The following is an 18,004-nucleotide window of genomic DNA, read 5'->3' on the forward strand; positions in this document are numbered from 1 at the left end:
GGAGGATACATGTTGATTGTACTTATATTTTTGTGTACATGTGTCTGGTGGGATTATTGGAGATTTGTGGTTGATTATACATGTGTAGCGGGTACATATGTTTGGTGGGATACGTGGAGGTATCATGACGATTATACTCATGTTGGAGGTATTTATGAGGTTTGGGGTTGTTGCATGGATGATGATTATATATATATATATATCATGTTCATCATTCATTGCATCTGATGATCATTGTCTCCCTTGTGGTGAGAGAGTCATCAGTTGGTTTGGTTTAGCACCGCACACTCGGCCACTCATGGGTAGTGGTAGTTGGAGCAGTTGCTGCTAGTCCTGTCGTGCCACCCGATCACGAGGTTTAGTGAGATCCGGCGTTGTGATACTATGTAGCTAGATAGTTACTAGTGGACTGTCCGCCTCGACCACTATATAGTGGGCTGGAGGGTAGTACAGTCATCACAGACCCAAGCCTCTCGGCCATACAGGGGTCGTGGTGTCTGGAGAGGTGGCGGGGGTGACCATGGAGCATGCATTCGCAGTTATTATTCTTGCATTTGATGCGCGGTGCATCTGCATTTGCATACATGCCTAGTAGATACTAGTTGCATGTGATTGTCGTTGTTGCATTTGATTGAGATATGGTTGTTGCATTTGATTGTCATACTGCATACATGTCATTTATTTTACATGTATATGCAGTCGTACTTATATTGCACAGGTGTCACGGGTATATCTGTTGCAGATCCGGTGAGTTTACTGATCATTGTACCATGTGTCGATTCCAGATTGGGTATGTATCTGTCATTATGTTAGTTGTGGTTTGTACAGTTTTTATGTCAGGTTATTATGTCAGGTATGTTCAGATGCATTGATTATGATAGTATGATCATGTTCTTATTCCCTACTGAGACTGTATACTTGTGATCTCCATGTTTGTTTATGGACCATGCACTATCTTATCTAGTACCCGCTGAGTTACCTATACTCACCACCGCATGTATACATTTATGTTTTCAGGTAGCTCGGAGTATCCTGTCTGCCGAGTCCTACGTCACATCCGAAGACCGCGCTTGTTTTCTTTTGTATATCTTTTTATTATTTTTGGCATTGTATTTATGTGTAGCCATGTGGCTATCTTGTGGTTTTGGTGTTGTATTTGTGTTTAAGCAGTGCCGGCATGCATTGTATTTATTTGTGTTGTGTGGGCTTTCCTTCGTTTTTTTCCACTGTGTTTTAGTACAGCCGTGTGGGCTGTTTTATATATAACTGCGTGGTTGTAATTGTTTCATTCCAGCCGAGTGAGCTGTTATTATAACTGCGTGGTTGTGTATATAAATATTCCAGCCGCATGTGGCTGATGTATATTTTGTTTGTAGTGATACTTCATATTGTCACCAGTACAGGGGAGATGCTGTCGGATTTTTGTCTGGCAGGAACTCCTTTGGGGGCGTGACACTATTGTCGGTTCTTTCTTTCCTAATTAATTCTGTACTTAGTCTTGTAATAATCCTTCGAATTAATTAGTGATTGCCCAACGAAAGCACCCTTATGTGCGGGCCTTGGAGTAGGAGTCGATAAAGGCTCTGAACCAAGTAAATCGATTGTGTTAGTCGTGCTCTCTCTTTTTGTTTTCTGCTGCGCACTCATACTTGAAATTTTTTTTGATATTCACCCTCCCCCTCTATCGACTTTCACGATCCAACAAGTGGTATCAGAGCAGGTACCGCTCTGATTTGGTGGAACCACCAATCAGACAAGGGGGTGAAACTTTTCTTTTATTCGTTTTCGGCTTTCAATTTTTCGCATAATTCCAAACTGGTATTATTACCTTTTTAGAAATTTTTTTCATTACAATTAAATCTAAATTGGTGCAACACCAATTTAGTTCTTTTTTCTTAATTCTTCCTGCACTACTAATCCAAGACCAAGTCTTGGGATTTTGTTTGTCGTTGCTTTATTGTGTGCAGGGTCATCATGTCTCAGATCGAAGGTTTCAGTACGGTACGTCCTCCCCTATTCAACGGGGATGACTTTTTGTACTGAAAAAAAAGGATGGAAGTCTACCTGAAGACGGACTTCGACCAATGGCTCAGCGTCACAAAAGCCTAAAAAACACCAGTCGACAACTCTGGAAATCCACTAGATCCGGAACAGTGGACTTCGGACATAAAAAGAAGAAAGCATCGACGAAGAACAAGGTAATCAACACGCTACAATGCGGACTAACAAGGGAAGAGCTGAACCGGATAGGACTGCACCAGAACGCAAAAGAACTGTGGGACAAGTTGATCGAGCTGCATGAAGGAACCAGCGACGCAAGGTAACGAAACGAGATTTGCTATTAAATAGAATTTTTAATATAAAAATGCAAGAAGGAGAAACGGCAAGCCATCTTCACGCGAGGATCAAGGACATCCTCAACGAGCTCCACGCGATAGGCCACCAGATGGAAAACAGGGATCTAATAAGGTACGCGTTAAACGCTTTTCCGCGTAACTCTTTGTGGGCATCTATCGTGGATGCCTACAAAATTTCTAAAAATTTATCGAAATTAAAATTAGATGAACTATTTTGCGAATTAGAATTACACGAGCAAATTAACGCTAGGGCTGAGAAAGGTATTGCTTTATTTGCAGGTTCCTCCAAAGAAAAGAAGAACAAGCCTGAACCTGAAGAAGATTCTGATCAGGATTCTGAAGACGAAGAGTACCTGGTGAACCTAGTAAGGAAAATGTTCACCAGGAGGAAGAAGAGCTTCAGCAAAAAGGATCTACAAAAGATCAGTTCTCCAACCGAACCGAGGACCGTGACGTGCTTCGGATGCAACAAGAAGGGGCACTACAAGAACGAGTGTCCGAGATTGAAGAATGACAAAACGAAGCTACCAAAAAGAAGGCCCTCAAAGCAACGTGGGACGACTCGTCTTCGGAAGAATCGGAGGACGAAGTTCAGAAGAACCAGAGTTACCTCGCGTTGATGGCCCGCGAAGTAGAGTCGGAGGACGAATCGGAAGACGAGTCTGAACCCGAATCGAGCCACGAGTCCGTACTCATTTCCGAAGGTCCCGAAGAGGTATACCTAAAGTTAAATAAAAAGTTCTTTAAAACTATTTCTTGCTTAAATAGTAAATTAGTTAAATTAGAAAATGAAAATAAATTGCTCCTTGAGGAGAATCAAAACCTCAAGGAACAAATTACAAATAATAATCCAACTCAAGATCTAACACTTGAGGAGGAAAATTTGACACTAAAATTAGAAATTAACAAATTAAAAGATATGTTCAAAAAATTTACAACAAGATCTAAGAACTTAGATCTAATCTTAAATAATCAAAAAGCAACTTACAACAAAACCGGACTTGGCTATAAGGCAAGTTCAAATAAAACATTTAATTCATTAATAGCCCAACACAAACCAACAAGAAAAGCTTGGGTTCCGAAAGAGTGCTTAACCACGCAAGTAGGACCAATACTACATACCTAAAGAAAAAATATACTATATAAAATCAGATAATTCAAAAACTAAACATTTTAAAACCCACCAAAATTTAGAATACCATGAAGTTAAATATCTATAAAAGAAATAGACATAAACCGAGAATTAAAAACCAAAAATAAAGGGCAATAATTCAGGGGGAGGCTCCAGAATAGCTGACACCTCCAAAACTAACCTACCCGGAAGGGTAACCCAAACCAATCTACCCGGCAGGGTAATAAAGAGTAATTAGAAAAGGTTCAAGTTTAACTTGACCCATGGTACTGGTGAAGTTTTGGATGATAGTACATTAGGGAAGCTTAGTCTATGCATGTCTAAGAAGATACGGCTTCGACCTGGTGCATTTGGCTAAGTGGAACTGACCGAAGCTACCATTTATGGATCCTAACCAGTTAGACCAAGGTTTAGTACTAAGTCCAGTGGATAGGACTATTTGGAAAACCTCGAATGCATGGTTACTCTAATGATGTCCAAGTGACTCACCATAGCCCAGAAGTTTATCCAAAGAATGCCTATTTGTTGGACCCAAAGCCAAACCTGAATCTAACACAAAGTTAAATTAAACCCTAAAATTGAAACAAATTCATCTCACAAAATTATAGGATTCCCTGATTGAAAACATAAATCGGGTGAGATGATTAAGGACTCGATTAAAATTTTAAATTAAATTAAAATTTAATTTAATTAAAATTAAAATATTAAAATATTAAATTAAAATATTAAAATATTAAATTAAAATTAAATTAAAAATAAAATATTAAAATACTAAATTAAAATTAAAATATTAAATTAAATTAAATTAAAATATTAAAATATTAAATTCAATTAATATTAAATTTGAAATATTAAATTAAATTAAAATTAAAATATTAAAATATTAAATTCAATTAAAATTAAATTTAATATATTATATTAAATTAAAATATTAAAATCAAAATTAAAATTAAACTTATTTTTTAAACTTAAAAAGTTATTTTAAAATTAAACTTATTTTTTTAAACTTAAAAATTTATTTTAAAATTAAACTTATTTTTTTAAACTTTTAAATTTATTTTAAACTAATTTTTTTAAAAATAAATTAAATTTTTTTTAAACTTAAAAATTTATTTTAAAATTAAACTAATTTTTTTAAACTTAAAACTTAATTTTTTTAAACTTAAAAATTTATTTTAAACTTAAAAAGTTATCTTAAAATTAAACTTATTTTTTTAACTTAAAAATTTATTTTAAAATTAAACTTATTTTTTTAACTTAAAAGTTTATTTTAAATTTTTTTATAAAACTTAAAAAATTATTTTAAAATTAAACTTATTTTTTTTTAACTTAAAAAATTATTTTAAAATTAAACTTAATTGTTTTTAAAACTTAAAATTTTATTTTATTTTAAACTTAATTTTAAAAAAAAAACTTAAAAATTAAACTTAAATTCTGTTTGCTTGAAAATTAACTTCTTACATAAAATAATCAACCTTGAAAATTATTCTAGAAGACTAAAATTAGAATAACCTTAATTCCTACGTATTGTAGGAAACTAGGTGGATTTTGGACAGTGGTTGCTCCAAGCATATGACTGGAGATCACACCAAGTTCACCCAACTCACTTACAAAAGTCTAGGAACAGTTACCTTTAGAAACAATGGCAAACTCAAGGTAATTGGTATAGGTAATATTGAGCTAAAAACTGACTTTATTATTACAAATGTGCTACTGGTTGAAAATTTCAAGTACAATCTTCTTAGTATTAGCCAATTGTGTGACACAGGATACAAAGTTAGGTTCTTAGCTTCAGAATGTTCAATCAAGCACCTAGAAAATCCTAAGATAAACCTAAAAGGATTTAGGAAAGACAACATCTATGCAATTAACTTAACCACTTCTTCAGTTAAATATTATTTAACACAAAAAGAAGAAACTTGGTTATGACATAGAAGAATGTCACACACAAATTTTAGAAATATAAGCAAATTAAATGGATTAGTTAGAGGCTTACCAAAATTACCTAACTTAGACTCAGCCATATGTAATGCTTGTCAACAAGGCAAACAAATAAAATCTACCCACAAACCAATCAATCATTCTCAAACTAATTCAATATTAGAACTTTTACATCTAGACCTGTTTGACTCCCATGGGGTCAAATCGATAAACGGTAGTTTATATTGTCTAGTAATAATAGATGACTATTCTAGGTTCACTTGGGTCAAATTCTTAAAAAATAAAGATGAAACTTTTGAAATATTTACAAACTTTTGTAAACAAGTTGAGAATGAAAAAGACCTTAAAATCAAAAGAATTAGAAGTGACAATGGGGGAGAATTTAAAAATCATAACTTTAATAAATTTTGTCTCGACAACGGCTATCATCACAAATTCTCATGCTTTAAAACTCCCCGACAAAATGGAATTGTAGAAAGAAAGAATAGAACTCTGCTTGAAGCATCTAGAACAATGCTGAATGAATACAACCTACCTAAGTACTTTTGGGCAGAAGTTGTTAGTACAGTCTGTTACGTGCAAAATAGAACAACACTAAACAAAATATATAATAAAACCTGTTTTGAACTCTATTATAATAGACAACCCAATATAAAATACTTTAAAGTATTTGGGTGCCCAGCCTTCATCTTAAATACAAGAGAACACTTAGGAAAATTCACATCTAAAGTAGAGAATGGAATTTATGTAGGATACTCCCTAAATAGTAGAGGTTACAGAGTTTATAACAAGGTTACCTTAAAAATTGAAGAAACTACTAATGTAAAATTTGAAGAATCCAAACAAAACCAAGAACAAACCCAACTTCAACCAATTGAATTTGTTCAAGAAAATACTAATTCTGAGGGAACCAATCAATTTCTAGATCACGAAGAGGAAGAAGAACATCAAGAGAGTCAACCTCCCAGAACCATTAGAGTCAACCCAAATCATCCAACTAGTCAAATAATTAGTGACCCAGATCTAAGGGTTCAGACTAGGTCATCCTTTAGAAACCTAAGTCAAATTTTATTAATTTTAAAAATTGAACCCAAAATAGTGGCTGAATCATTACTTGACCCAGACTAGGTAATTGTCATACAAGAAGAACTAGCCCAATTTGAAAGAAATGAAGTTTGGGATTTAATGCCACCACCCAAAAATAAAAAGATAATAGAAACAAAATGGGTATTTAGAAATAAATTAAGTGAAAATGGGGAAATCACAAGAAATAAAGCTAGACTGGTTGCTAAAGGGTTCAGTCAAGTAGAAGGACTTGACTATGATGAAACATATGCCCCAGTGGCTAGACTAGAGTCCATTAGAATATTACTTAGTTATGCAACCCACAAAGGGTTTAGACTGTACCAAATGGACGTTAAGTCAGCCTTCCTAAATGGACTAATAAAAGAAGAAGTCTATGTAGGACAACCGCCTGGGTTTGAAAATCTAGAACACCCTGATTATGTCTTTAAATTAAAGAAGGCTTTATATGGACTTAAGCAAGCCCCCAGGGCATGGTATGAAAGACTAACTTCTTACCTAATTTATAAAGGGTTCAACCAAGGTCAAATTGACCCAACCCTATTCGTTAAGTTAATACAAAATGATATTTTCATAGGATATCATCTTTGGGTCAACAAATTCAGAATTTTTAGATGAATTCACAAGTCTAATGGAACAAGAATTTGAAATGAGTTTAGTAGGAAAACTAACTTATTTTTTAGGATTACAAATCAAACAAACAAATGAAGGAAACTATATTTATCAACAAAAATATACTAAAGAATTACTTAAAAAATTTGGAATGGAAAATACTAAACAAATAAAAACGCATATGGCTGTGAACACAATCCTAGACAATGACCCAAATGGAAAATCGGTTGACTTAAAATATTATAGGAGCGCCATAAGGAGCCTATTGTACTTAACTGCAAGTCGACCTGATATTTTATTTGCAGTTAGTATGTGTGCTAGATACCAAACCTGCGCTAAGGAATCACATTTAACTTAGGTTAAAAGAATCTTTAGGTACTTTAAAGGAACAACAAATGTAGGTAGTTGGTATCCTAAAACTAATAATTTTGAATTAATAGGGTATTCTGACTCAGATTATGCTGGGTGCAAGTTAGACCGCAAAAGCACAAGTGGGGGTTGTCAACTACTAGGTCCATCACTTGTTAACTGATTTAGTAGAAAGCAACACTATGTTGCGCTATCTACAACTGAGTCAGAATATATAGCCATAGGAGAATGCGTTGCACAATTATTATGGATGATGCACACGTTAAAAGATTTTAACTTAAACCTTACAAATGTAAAATTGTTAATTGACAATATTAGTTCAATTAATTTAACAAAAAATCTAGTGCATTATTCTAGAACCAAACACATTGAAATTAGACATCACTTTATCAGGGATCATGTCACTAAAGGAGACATTGAACTCAAATACATTGAGTCAAAGTCCAATTTAGATGACATATTTACTAAACCCCTCCCTGAAAGTGAATTTGGCAATCTACGTAGAAAATTAGGGATGTTCCTAATAGATTAGAAATTTTAAAAATTGTTTTCAAAAACGGTTATTTTTCAAATTCTAAGGTAAAACGCTTTTATGATTTCAAAACCTCCTATTTTTAGAATTTCAAAAAGGTTAAACTAGAATAATTCCTTAGAAATCATGTTCCCCTAGGGCTAGTACTTGAGCATCTCACCAACACCGTAGGACTCCCTCGTTTGTGATTGCCAAACATAGAAAGGGGTGAGATGCATAGGCAGATTACCTGGACTTAAGATGCTTATGTCAGTGCATCGATATAAGTCTGAGCGTTAAATACCAAACAGATATTAATCAAATTAAGTCAATCAGTATAGTCAAACATTAATTGATGCTTAGACTTAACTTGACTAACCAAGTGAAAGTTGTTATCTTCTGAATAGTCAGTAAGTAACTAACCGGTTAGACAGATTTAATAATGTCAAGTTCAGGGGGAGCAATAACTCTTCTAAAAATGTTTTAGAAATGTGTTTATGAAACCTAACATTTGAAAAACTAAGTTTTATGTTAAATTTTTTTAACTTGGCGTTGAAAATTATATGTTATAAACTTGGTTTTGAAAATCGAATGTTACAAACCTAGTTTGAAATTACGATTTTTCAAACTTAATGTTGAGAATTAATTTAAGAAAATAAAAACTTAATTTTGCAAATTAGATTTCATAAACTTAACTTTGAAAAATTAGATTTTGAACATTGAATTTTACTTGGTTTTGAAAATTTTACTTTTGTAAAATTATCCTTATAGAATTTATGTTTGAAAAATATCTCAAGTTCAAGTCTATTTTGAAAATTTTTGAAACATATAAACTTATGTTTGGAAGTTTGGATTTTTTTGGTTAACGTTAAACTTATACTAGAAAAATTAGCTTTTTTAAATTTATGATTGCAATAGTTATCGTTTGAAAATTAATCTGCAAACTTACTACTAAGATATGCTGCTAAATTAGTTATCTTTCTAACTTAGTCATTTTTCAAAACTTAGCTATTTTGGAAAAGTTAAAAATTACTATTTCTAAGTTATCTTTCTTAGCTATTTTGAAAAAGAAAAGAGAAACTCTTTAAAGCAAAATTTCTAATTATTTAAACTCCCCTGAATCGATCTGATTTGTGTTTGCATTCTTTTTGCAATATTTTTGTATTTATGTTTATTTGATCCATGTTTACATTTGATGAATGCCAAAGGGGGAGGGTTAGGTGGTTAAGTTAGCTAAAACAAAATTGAAAATGAAAACTAACTTAAAAACCTGTTAATGCTTGTTTTACTTGCATTTTATACCAACTTAACCAAGTTGTCATTCCATCAAAAAGGGGGAGATTGTTGGTGCGGTTAGCACTAACGGTCTGACCTAGGTTTTGATGAATGAAAAAATAGGTTAAGTTAGTTTTGTTGTTGATCTAACACTCTGACCGAGTGTGCAGGAGAAGCCCAAACAGGTCGACGGGCTGAACGGATGTCTGGCACGAAGCCCAGCTAGGTCAACGGGTCGACCGGATAGCTAGCACGAAGTCCAAACGGGTCGACGGGCTGACCGGACGTTTGGCACGAAGTCCAGCTAGGTCGACGGGCTGACCGGATAGCTGGCGCGAAGTCCAGACGGGTCGAAGGGCTGACCGGACGTCTGGCAGGTAAGTGAAGGTAAGTCACTGGAGGGGAGTGACTGTGAGGACGCGTTCTCAGGAAGGGAACTTAGGCGTCGATCCAACTTAGAATCATTTCGGAACTCTAAGTCGAGATCGTGACTAGACTCCGTTCTCGGAAAGAAGGAATCTAAGTCATACTATTTCTATTTTGAATTATGAACTGTGCTAATAATCTGTTTTGCAAGAGATATGAGTGTCTCGGACTAACGTTTTTCTTGCAGGAAGGAATCTGCTGGAAAACAGGGTTCGAGCGCCCGGGAGGTACCCGGGCGCCCTGAGGAGGAATTTTATCCCTAACGTCGTTGTGCCACGTGGAGTTCACTGGTTGGCTCGGCTACGTCATGGTCGAGGCGCCCTGAAGGTTCTAGGCGCCCCGAACCTCCTATATAAGGAGGGTCAAGGCTGAAGCTCCAACAACAACTCAGAATCTACTCTCTTGTGCTCTTGCGATGCTGCAAAAAGTTCTCCGACAAGTGCGAGTTTGTTTTTAATTTTTATTCTATTGTCGGTTCTTTCTTTCCTAATTAATTCTGTACTTAGTCTTGTAATAATCTTTTGAATTAATTAGTGATTGCCCAACGAAAGCACCCTTATGTGCGGGCCTTGGAGTAGGAGTCGATAAAGGCTCCGAACTAAGTAAATCGACTGTGTTAGCCATGCTCTCTCTTTTTGTTTTCCGCTGCGCACTCATACTTGAAATTTTTTTCGATATTCAACCCTCCCCCCTCTATCGACTTTCACGATCCAACATCAAGAACAGGTATCCCTTACCGAGGATTGATGATCTATTTGACAAGTTAAAGGGAGTCACAGTCTTTTCCAAGATAGATTTGCGGTCCGGATATCATCAAGTGAAAGTGAGGGCAGATGATGTACCGAAGACGACATTCCGAATGAGGTATGGACATTACGAGTTTGCAGTCATAACTTTTGGAGTGACGAACGCTCCGGCTACATTTATGGATCTGATGAACAGAGTGTTCAAAGCGTATTTGGATATGTTTGTAATCGTCTTTATAAACGATATTCTTATATACTCCAAAAGTCAGGAAGAACATGCTGAACATCTGAAGACAGTGTTATAGATTCTTCAGCAGAGACAGTTGTACGTGAAGTTCTCCAAGTGCAAGTTTTGACTCGATCAAGTGTCCTTCCTAGGTCACATTATTTCCAAGGATGGGGTCATGGTAGACCCGACAAAAATAGAAGTCGTAAGTAACTGGAATAGACCCAGGAATGTCAGTGAAATCAGAAGTTTCCTTGGATTAGCAGGCTATTATAGGAAATTCGTTGAGAACTTCTCAAGGATTGCCTCTCCACTGACAACACTTACCAGAAAGAATAGAAAATTTGAGTGGACATAGGATTGTGAGAAGAGTTTCATTGACCTAAAAAGGAGACTGACCAGTGCTCCAATCCTAACTCTTCCAGAAAATGGCGAGAGCTTCGATATGTATAGCGACGCTTCTAAATTGGGACTCGGAGCTGTACTAATCCAGAATGGCAAGGTCATCGCTTATGCCTCGAGGCAACTCAAGGATTATGAGAAGAACTATCTTACTCATGACCTTGAGTTAGCAACAGTAGCCTTCGCTCTTAAAATCTGGAGGCATTATTTATACGGAGCAAGATTTACACCGATCACCAGAGCCTGAAGTATTTCTTCACTCAGAAAGACCTAAACATGAGACAACGGAGATGGATTGAGTTAGTCAAAGACTATGATTGTGAAATCCTCTACCATCCAGGGAAGGCGAACAAGGTGACAGATGCGCTAAGTAGAAAATCTTGCGCAACTTTATTGTCCTTATCTGCCATGTCCCAACCTCTACGGAACGAAGTAGTAAATTTTAGGCTAGAAATTATTACAGGGCAGCTCTCCACTTTGACACTAGTGTCAACCTTGCTTGACGATATACAGAAAGGGCAGGATGAAGATCCTAATATTCAGAAGATCAAGCAGGGAATACAAGAAGGAGAAAATGGGGAGTTTCGAATATCTGACCGTGGAATGCTATATTATGGTAATCGTCTTTGTGTCCCTAATCAAGAAGAACTGCGAAAGAAAATTCTAGAGGAAGCCTATAGAACACCCTATGCGATGCATCCTAGTTCCACCAAGATGTACCAAGATTTAAGGGAACGCTTCTGGTGGTCGGGAATGAAGAGAGATGTTGCTAGATACATCAGTACCTGTTTGACATGTCAACGGGTTAAAGCAGAACATCAGAGATCAGGCGGAGTTCTGCAGCCTATCCAGATCCCAGAGTGGAAGTGTGAGGATATATCTATGGATTTTATAGTAGGATTACCCAGAACTACGAACGGTTATGATGCTCTCTGGGTAATAGTAGACAGATTGACCAAGTCTACTCATTTCCTAGCAATCAGAACATCCTACTCTATTGAGCAGTTAGCACAATTGTATATGAAAGAGGTTATTAGATTACATGGAGTTCCTAAAACCATAATTTCTGATAGAGATGGTCGTTTTACTTCACACTTCTGGGAGTGTGTTCAGAGAGCTCTTGGCACTAAGCTGCGGTTTAGCACTACCTTTCATCCTCAAACTGATGGGCAAACAGAACGGGTGAACCAAGTTTTAGAGGATATGCTACGGGCTTGTGCCTTAGATTTCAAGGGGAGCTGGTGTCGATACCTATGCTTAGCAGAATTCGCATACAATAATAGCTATCAAGCTACTATCGGAATGGCACCCTATGAGGCTCTATATGGGAGGAGATGTAGATCTCCTATTTGTTGGTATGAAGGTGGTGAAAAGAAGGAAATGTGACTCCAGGCAGACCTCATCGAAGACACCACCAAAGCTATTCAGAACATTCGTCAGAGAATAGAAACCGCTCAGAGCGGAAGAAAAGCTATGCGGATGTGCGCCGTAGACCGCTAGAATTTGAGGTTGGGGATTCAGTATTTCTCAAAGTAGCTCCTATGAAAGGAGTGATGCGGTTTGGGAAGAAAGGAAAGTTGAGTCCACGGTATGTGGGGCCATACATGATCACCAAAAGAGTTGGCAAGGTAGCTTATGAGCTGGAACTACCGCAGGAAATGTCAGCTATTCATAATGTCTTTCATGTCTCAATGCTGAAGAAGCATGTTCCCGATGCAAATCAAGTGATTGAGCCGCAGACGGTACAAGTTCAAGAGGATCTCAATTTTGAAAGTCGACCTATTCAGATAATAGTTCGAGAAGTTAAGAAGATGAGGAACAAAAAGATACCGTTAGTAAAAGTGTTGTGGCAAAGTCAATAGTATGAAGAAGCAACATGGGAACGCGAGGATGACATGAGACAGAAGTATCCACAACTGTTTTAAGTTCGGGGATGAACTTTTTATAAGGTATGGGGGATTGTAACACCCATAAAAATTCTTCTATTTAAATACAGCAAAAAGAAGTAGAAGAAGAGATAAAAGAAATAAAAATAGATTAATAAATAGCCTTGGGTTAGGATTGAACCCAACACCTCTTATTTATGATTGGTTAAAGTTGCCATTAGGGTGGTGGTAAAGCATCACATTGGTAATAGGAAACAATTCCTTATAAGCAGATTTTGGATGAAGAGATGTTTCAACTTCCACTTAGTATAAAAGGGGAGGGATGAGATCAAAACCTAGATTTGATCTCCCTCTTTTCCTCTCTAGCCGAATTCCCTCTTTCCCCCTTGCAAGTCCGGCCAAGAACCCTAGGGTGTCAAGTCTTAAGGCTTTTCAAGGGGAGAAACCAAAGGGAAGGCATTCCCCAAGGAGGTAGTTCGCGCGGGAAGGGTACCTTGGAGATTAAAGCGTACGAGAGAGGTTGTCTTCTCCACATCTCGAATAGTAAGATCTAGATCTAGCGAAAGCAAGTAAGTATCTCTCACCTGCAGTATAAGTTGCTTCGATGTTACTTAGAATGATACGTTTTAAGCATGTAAAGGAAGATGCATGTTATGAGATGTTTATTGCATGTAAAGAAAAGATAGATGCTATGATATATGTGATGCCCCTAAAAGTTTTGGGATTAAGATCATGTTTAGATTATCTTGATTTGCTTCCCATTAAGTTTTGGGACTAAGAAGTATAATCAAGCGCCTAAAGTGCTTCCCTATAAGTAAGGGGGAAATAAGCGCACATAAGGTGTTTAGTTAAATGCCAAGCACATGCAAGTACAATAAATTAAAGGTAAAGGAAAGTATTTTACTTTAGAAAGGCATGTACCGGACACAAGGTCCATGGGTGGGCTCCTAGATCGCCCCTAGGCTCCTAGACTGCCTAGTAGTACCTTAATGTGTTCGGGATTAGCTACTTCGGATCTTATTAAGGATGCATACCAAGTGGTACAATGTCGGGCCCAAAGCAAGTTGATTATTATTTTTACTAGTATGTAAGATAAAGTTTTCAAAGCTCATTGATTTCGTAAAGAGAAAACATTATTAAGTTGAGAACTTGAGTTAGAGAGTGCAAGGTCTGATCTCTATAGCACAGCAAATTTTATGTTTTCATTGCATTGTTTTAAGTGGATATTGTGCATGATAAACTGATTTTAAAATGCATGCTATATACATATTTCCGAGTTATGTAGTACATGGTGATTTATGGACAAGTGCATGTTTTGTGTTTCCACAAGCAATTTGGAAAGCATGATATCTTTTAATGCATTATTTTGTGAGTAGACGGTACTTACTAAGCATCCGCTTATAGATTTGCATTTCCTTATACTGCAGATAAAGGTAAAGGAAAGCTCGAGTAGGAGGAGGCAGCAGGAGCGGTGCTTGGGGGTGTGCGTGTGTGTGGTGGAACAATGGAAAGAGATCCGAGATTTGGTTATTTTGGGGAACATGTAGAACTTTGATTTTGTTTCTTTACTCCGCTTTACTTAAGATACTGGCACTAATTGGTTGGAATGAATTTTGAATGGCAAGAAAAAGTGAATAAGAGGAGAACGAGCTTTTCTAGTGGAGAAAGGGGGTCTTCCGCACGACCCGTGTCACGACTGTGCGGATTCGCACGGCCTTGTGCTGCCTCCTCTCGGCCAAGGTGACACGGCCGTGTGAAAACACACGGTCGTGCACCTCCTCCTCTCGGCCAAGGCTACATGGCCGTGTGAGAACACACGAACGTGTCTCTCTCCCTCTCGGTCGAGGTGACATGACCGTGTAGATTCACACGGCCGTGCACCTCCTCCCCTCTGTCAAGGGGACACGGCCGTGTGATCCTCACACGGTCGTGCGCTTCTAGGTGACACGGTCGTGCGACTCCTTACACGACCGTGCCCTGTGTCAGTTGAGAGCACAAAACCTGTCAAGGCCACACGACCCAGACCCCTCAACAGGTTTAGACTAGATTTCTGAATCAAGCGAGGTGCAAATAACAATGTCCTTAGAAGGTATAAAAAAACAAAAGAGAAAGAGAAAAGTAACACCCGTGCTTTAAGGAGGGTCTTAGTCAGACAGTTGTTACAGGAGGTATACTAGATGTTTGACCTTTTATACCTATAAATTGTGTGCTCAGGTTGTCATCACTTAATAGAATTTCTACAGAATAAAAACCATTATGTTTGTCATTATTACAGCATAAAAACCAACAGTACGAGAAAAATTAGCTAGCACATTTGTTTTTCCATAAACAACACAAAGGAAGAAAAAAATAGCCAAATATTTTTTTTTCAACAATTCATTATCATCTGATAATATCATTGATGCAACATGCGCCCGATAATTGTTCATCTTCACATCATTGGCAAACCTCCAAAAATCATCAGTGTCACAGGATAGACACTTGACCTGCATAGATACCACAATCAAGAGTGACACCTTGATGACGATAATCTGCTCTAATCACCTCCTGATTGCCTATGGCTAAACTTGAAAGATGAGCAATGCAACTAGCCAAAAACTGTGCCTACAAAATAGAAAATGCTTTAATACTCGATCTTAAGATTTATTGGAGTAGAATATTGTCAAACTCACATATACTCTGGTTGTCCCAGCTAAAAAGAAATCATGGTTTGAATTCCATAGTTTGAATTTTCCTTCAGATGCTTCAAAAATCAACAGATACCAATGCCACCTATCATTAATAGGGAAAATTATATATATGTATCTTGTAAATATATCTTCATTTAGATCCTATAGTCTTCCCCTGGTGGTCCATGTCAACCTGGCAAGAAAAGGTTTATATTCCATGTTATGTAACTGCTTCTATTTTCCATATACCTCCAAATGCAACAACACTTCTTGCTAGATATTTAAAACAAGAGTACAAATGTTATCTTAATCCATCTTAATCTAATAAGAAGTACAATTAAATATCAACTGTGCTACAAACTTGTACAGTAGCATCCATACAGTATATCTCAAATCCATAAGTCAGACTTTGTTTTTTCATAATCCTCATGTAAACGTTTATGATTTGACTATCAACAAGCTTACCAAACAAAAAAGGACAGAATATATGTCCAGTCAAGCTCAAGAAGCCAAATGACAATACTACATGGATAGAAAAATTATTTCCATTGCAAATATTGAGAAAGAAGTGTTAAGAAAAAATTTAACATCTTCAAATTAAACTTACTTCAATTCATCTCTAGATAGAAATTCTATCAACACATTTCTCTCTTCTTCTAATCCTTTTTCATTGCCACAGAAATCACCTCTCCTTATATATGGATCCATTTTATTCTTAGTAGGATTCTTGCTATCCTTCTCAACATCTACGATGGATTCTATCTATGTGGCAACATATTTAGTAATATAAGTTAAAATTCATACATGTTTAGCAACAATATATAATAACACACAAACACTATTAGACTTCAAAATAATCATTCTATGTTATATTCCATCTAGCTGTTTTATTCCCTTCCTCCTTCATTTTGGTGTTGAGCTAGGGGGAGTCACAAACATTGACGCTTTTCTTTTTGCCACACGATCAATCCTAGTCCTCACAGTATCTACAATAGAAGATTGAAAAAGACTGATCTTCTCTATTTTTGAAGTAGCAACGTCACTACCAGAAACATACTCTTCACTTGAACCACTATTCTTTTCTACTTCTAATCTATCACCATCAGATCCTACCAATCCAGTGTTTTCTTTATTCAATTGAGAAATAACATCTTTTACCATCAAATCAACATTATCATCCAAGTTAGGAGTTAGATCTTCATTCACTTCCACATTCAACTCAAATAACTCGACAAGTTCAGTATCACCACCGACTTCAACTTCAATATTCTTATTCTCTTCAAAATTAAAATTTTCTTTCTCACAATCTATTTTTTCACTAACTGGTTCTGCCTCCACATTATCATTACTCTTTTCTTCACAGCTTAGTTCAGTCAGCATCTTCTTATTAGCTAATTCATGACATCTCACACAATGCTTTTACCATCAAAATAAGAGTAATGTAGTCAAAAAAAAATCTTATCATCATTATTTAACATAAATAATTTCACATCATTATTTAACATAAATAATTTTATTATTTTTATATTTACCAAAGAAATTCCTTGTTTGTCACTTAGCATAATCTCCTCATTTGGAAATGCTACTATATCCAATACATTTTCATAATTATAAAAAAAACATCAGTTATACAATCATATTTAGAAAAAACATACTAAAAATATAGTAACTTACCTTGCTTAAATCAATGTTGGTAAATAATTTCTCTGCAATATCACGTTGGATGGAAATCTTACTCTTTTCCCAATGAAACAACCGGGGAAAACGTCATAAAGACTGTGCTTGTCCAAATGAAGGTATTCTTTCATATAACCAAACCTAAATTCACAAAGATATTATTACAATAATATGAAATATATCACAATCACACTTCAAAGATTAAAAACTCACCATTAGGCTAATAGTACAACCATCTACATACTTTTTGCTTCCTTCCAACCTATTGCCATTACCGGTATGTAAAATAAGTTGGTGGCACACAAATCTGTATGCTGCATCTCCCTACGAGTAATCAAAGAACCTCGTTAGGTTATCAATGTATGACATAATAAATCGAGGAGTGAAATAGTTACCAACAGAAAAAATAACATAATTAAATATAAGATAAATAAACAGCCTAGAAAAACCATCCACTTTAGAATCCTTCTCTGATCTAGCTAATACAAGCATTTTATCATGAATTGTAGTCCTATTTACATTGCCGACTTTTCCTTCAAATAGTCAAGCTACAAATTTGGACTCCATGCTGACATCCAAATCAATATATTGCCCCATATGGGGCAAATCAAGGATGATGTAAAACTTGGTCAATGTGAATGGAACTACAATGTTGTCACCAAATAAGAAAGAACGCCAAAACTGCTGGAATC

The sequence above is a fragment of the Zingiber officinale genome, chromosome 2B (assembly GCF_018446385.1).
Source record: "Zingiber officinale cultivar Zhangliang chromosome 2B, Zo_v1.1, whole genome shotgun sequence".
Classification (NCBI taxonomy): domain Eukaryota; kingdom Viridiplantae; phylum Streptophyta; class Magnoliopsida; order Zingiberales; family Zingiberaceae; genus Zingiber; species Zingiber officinale.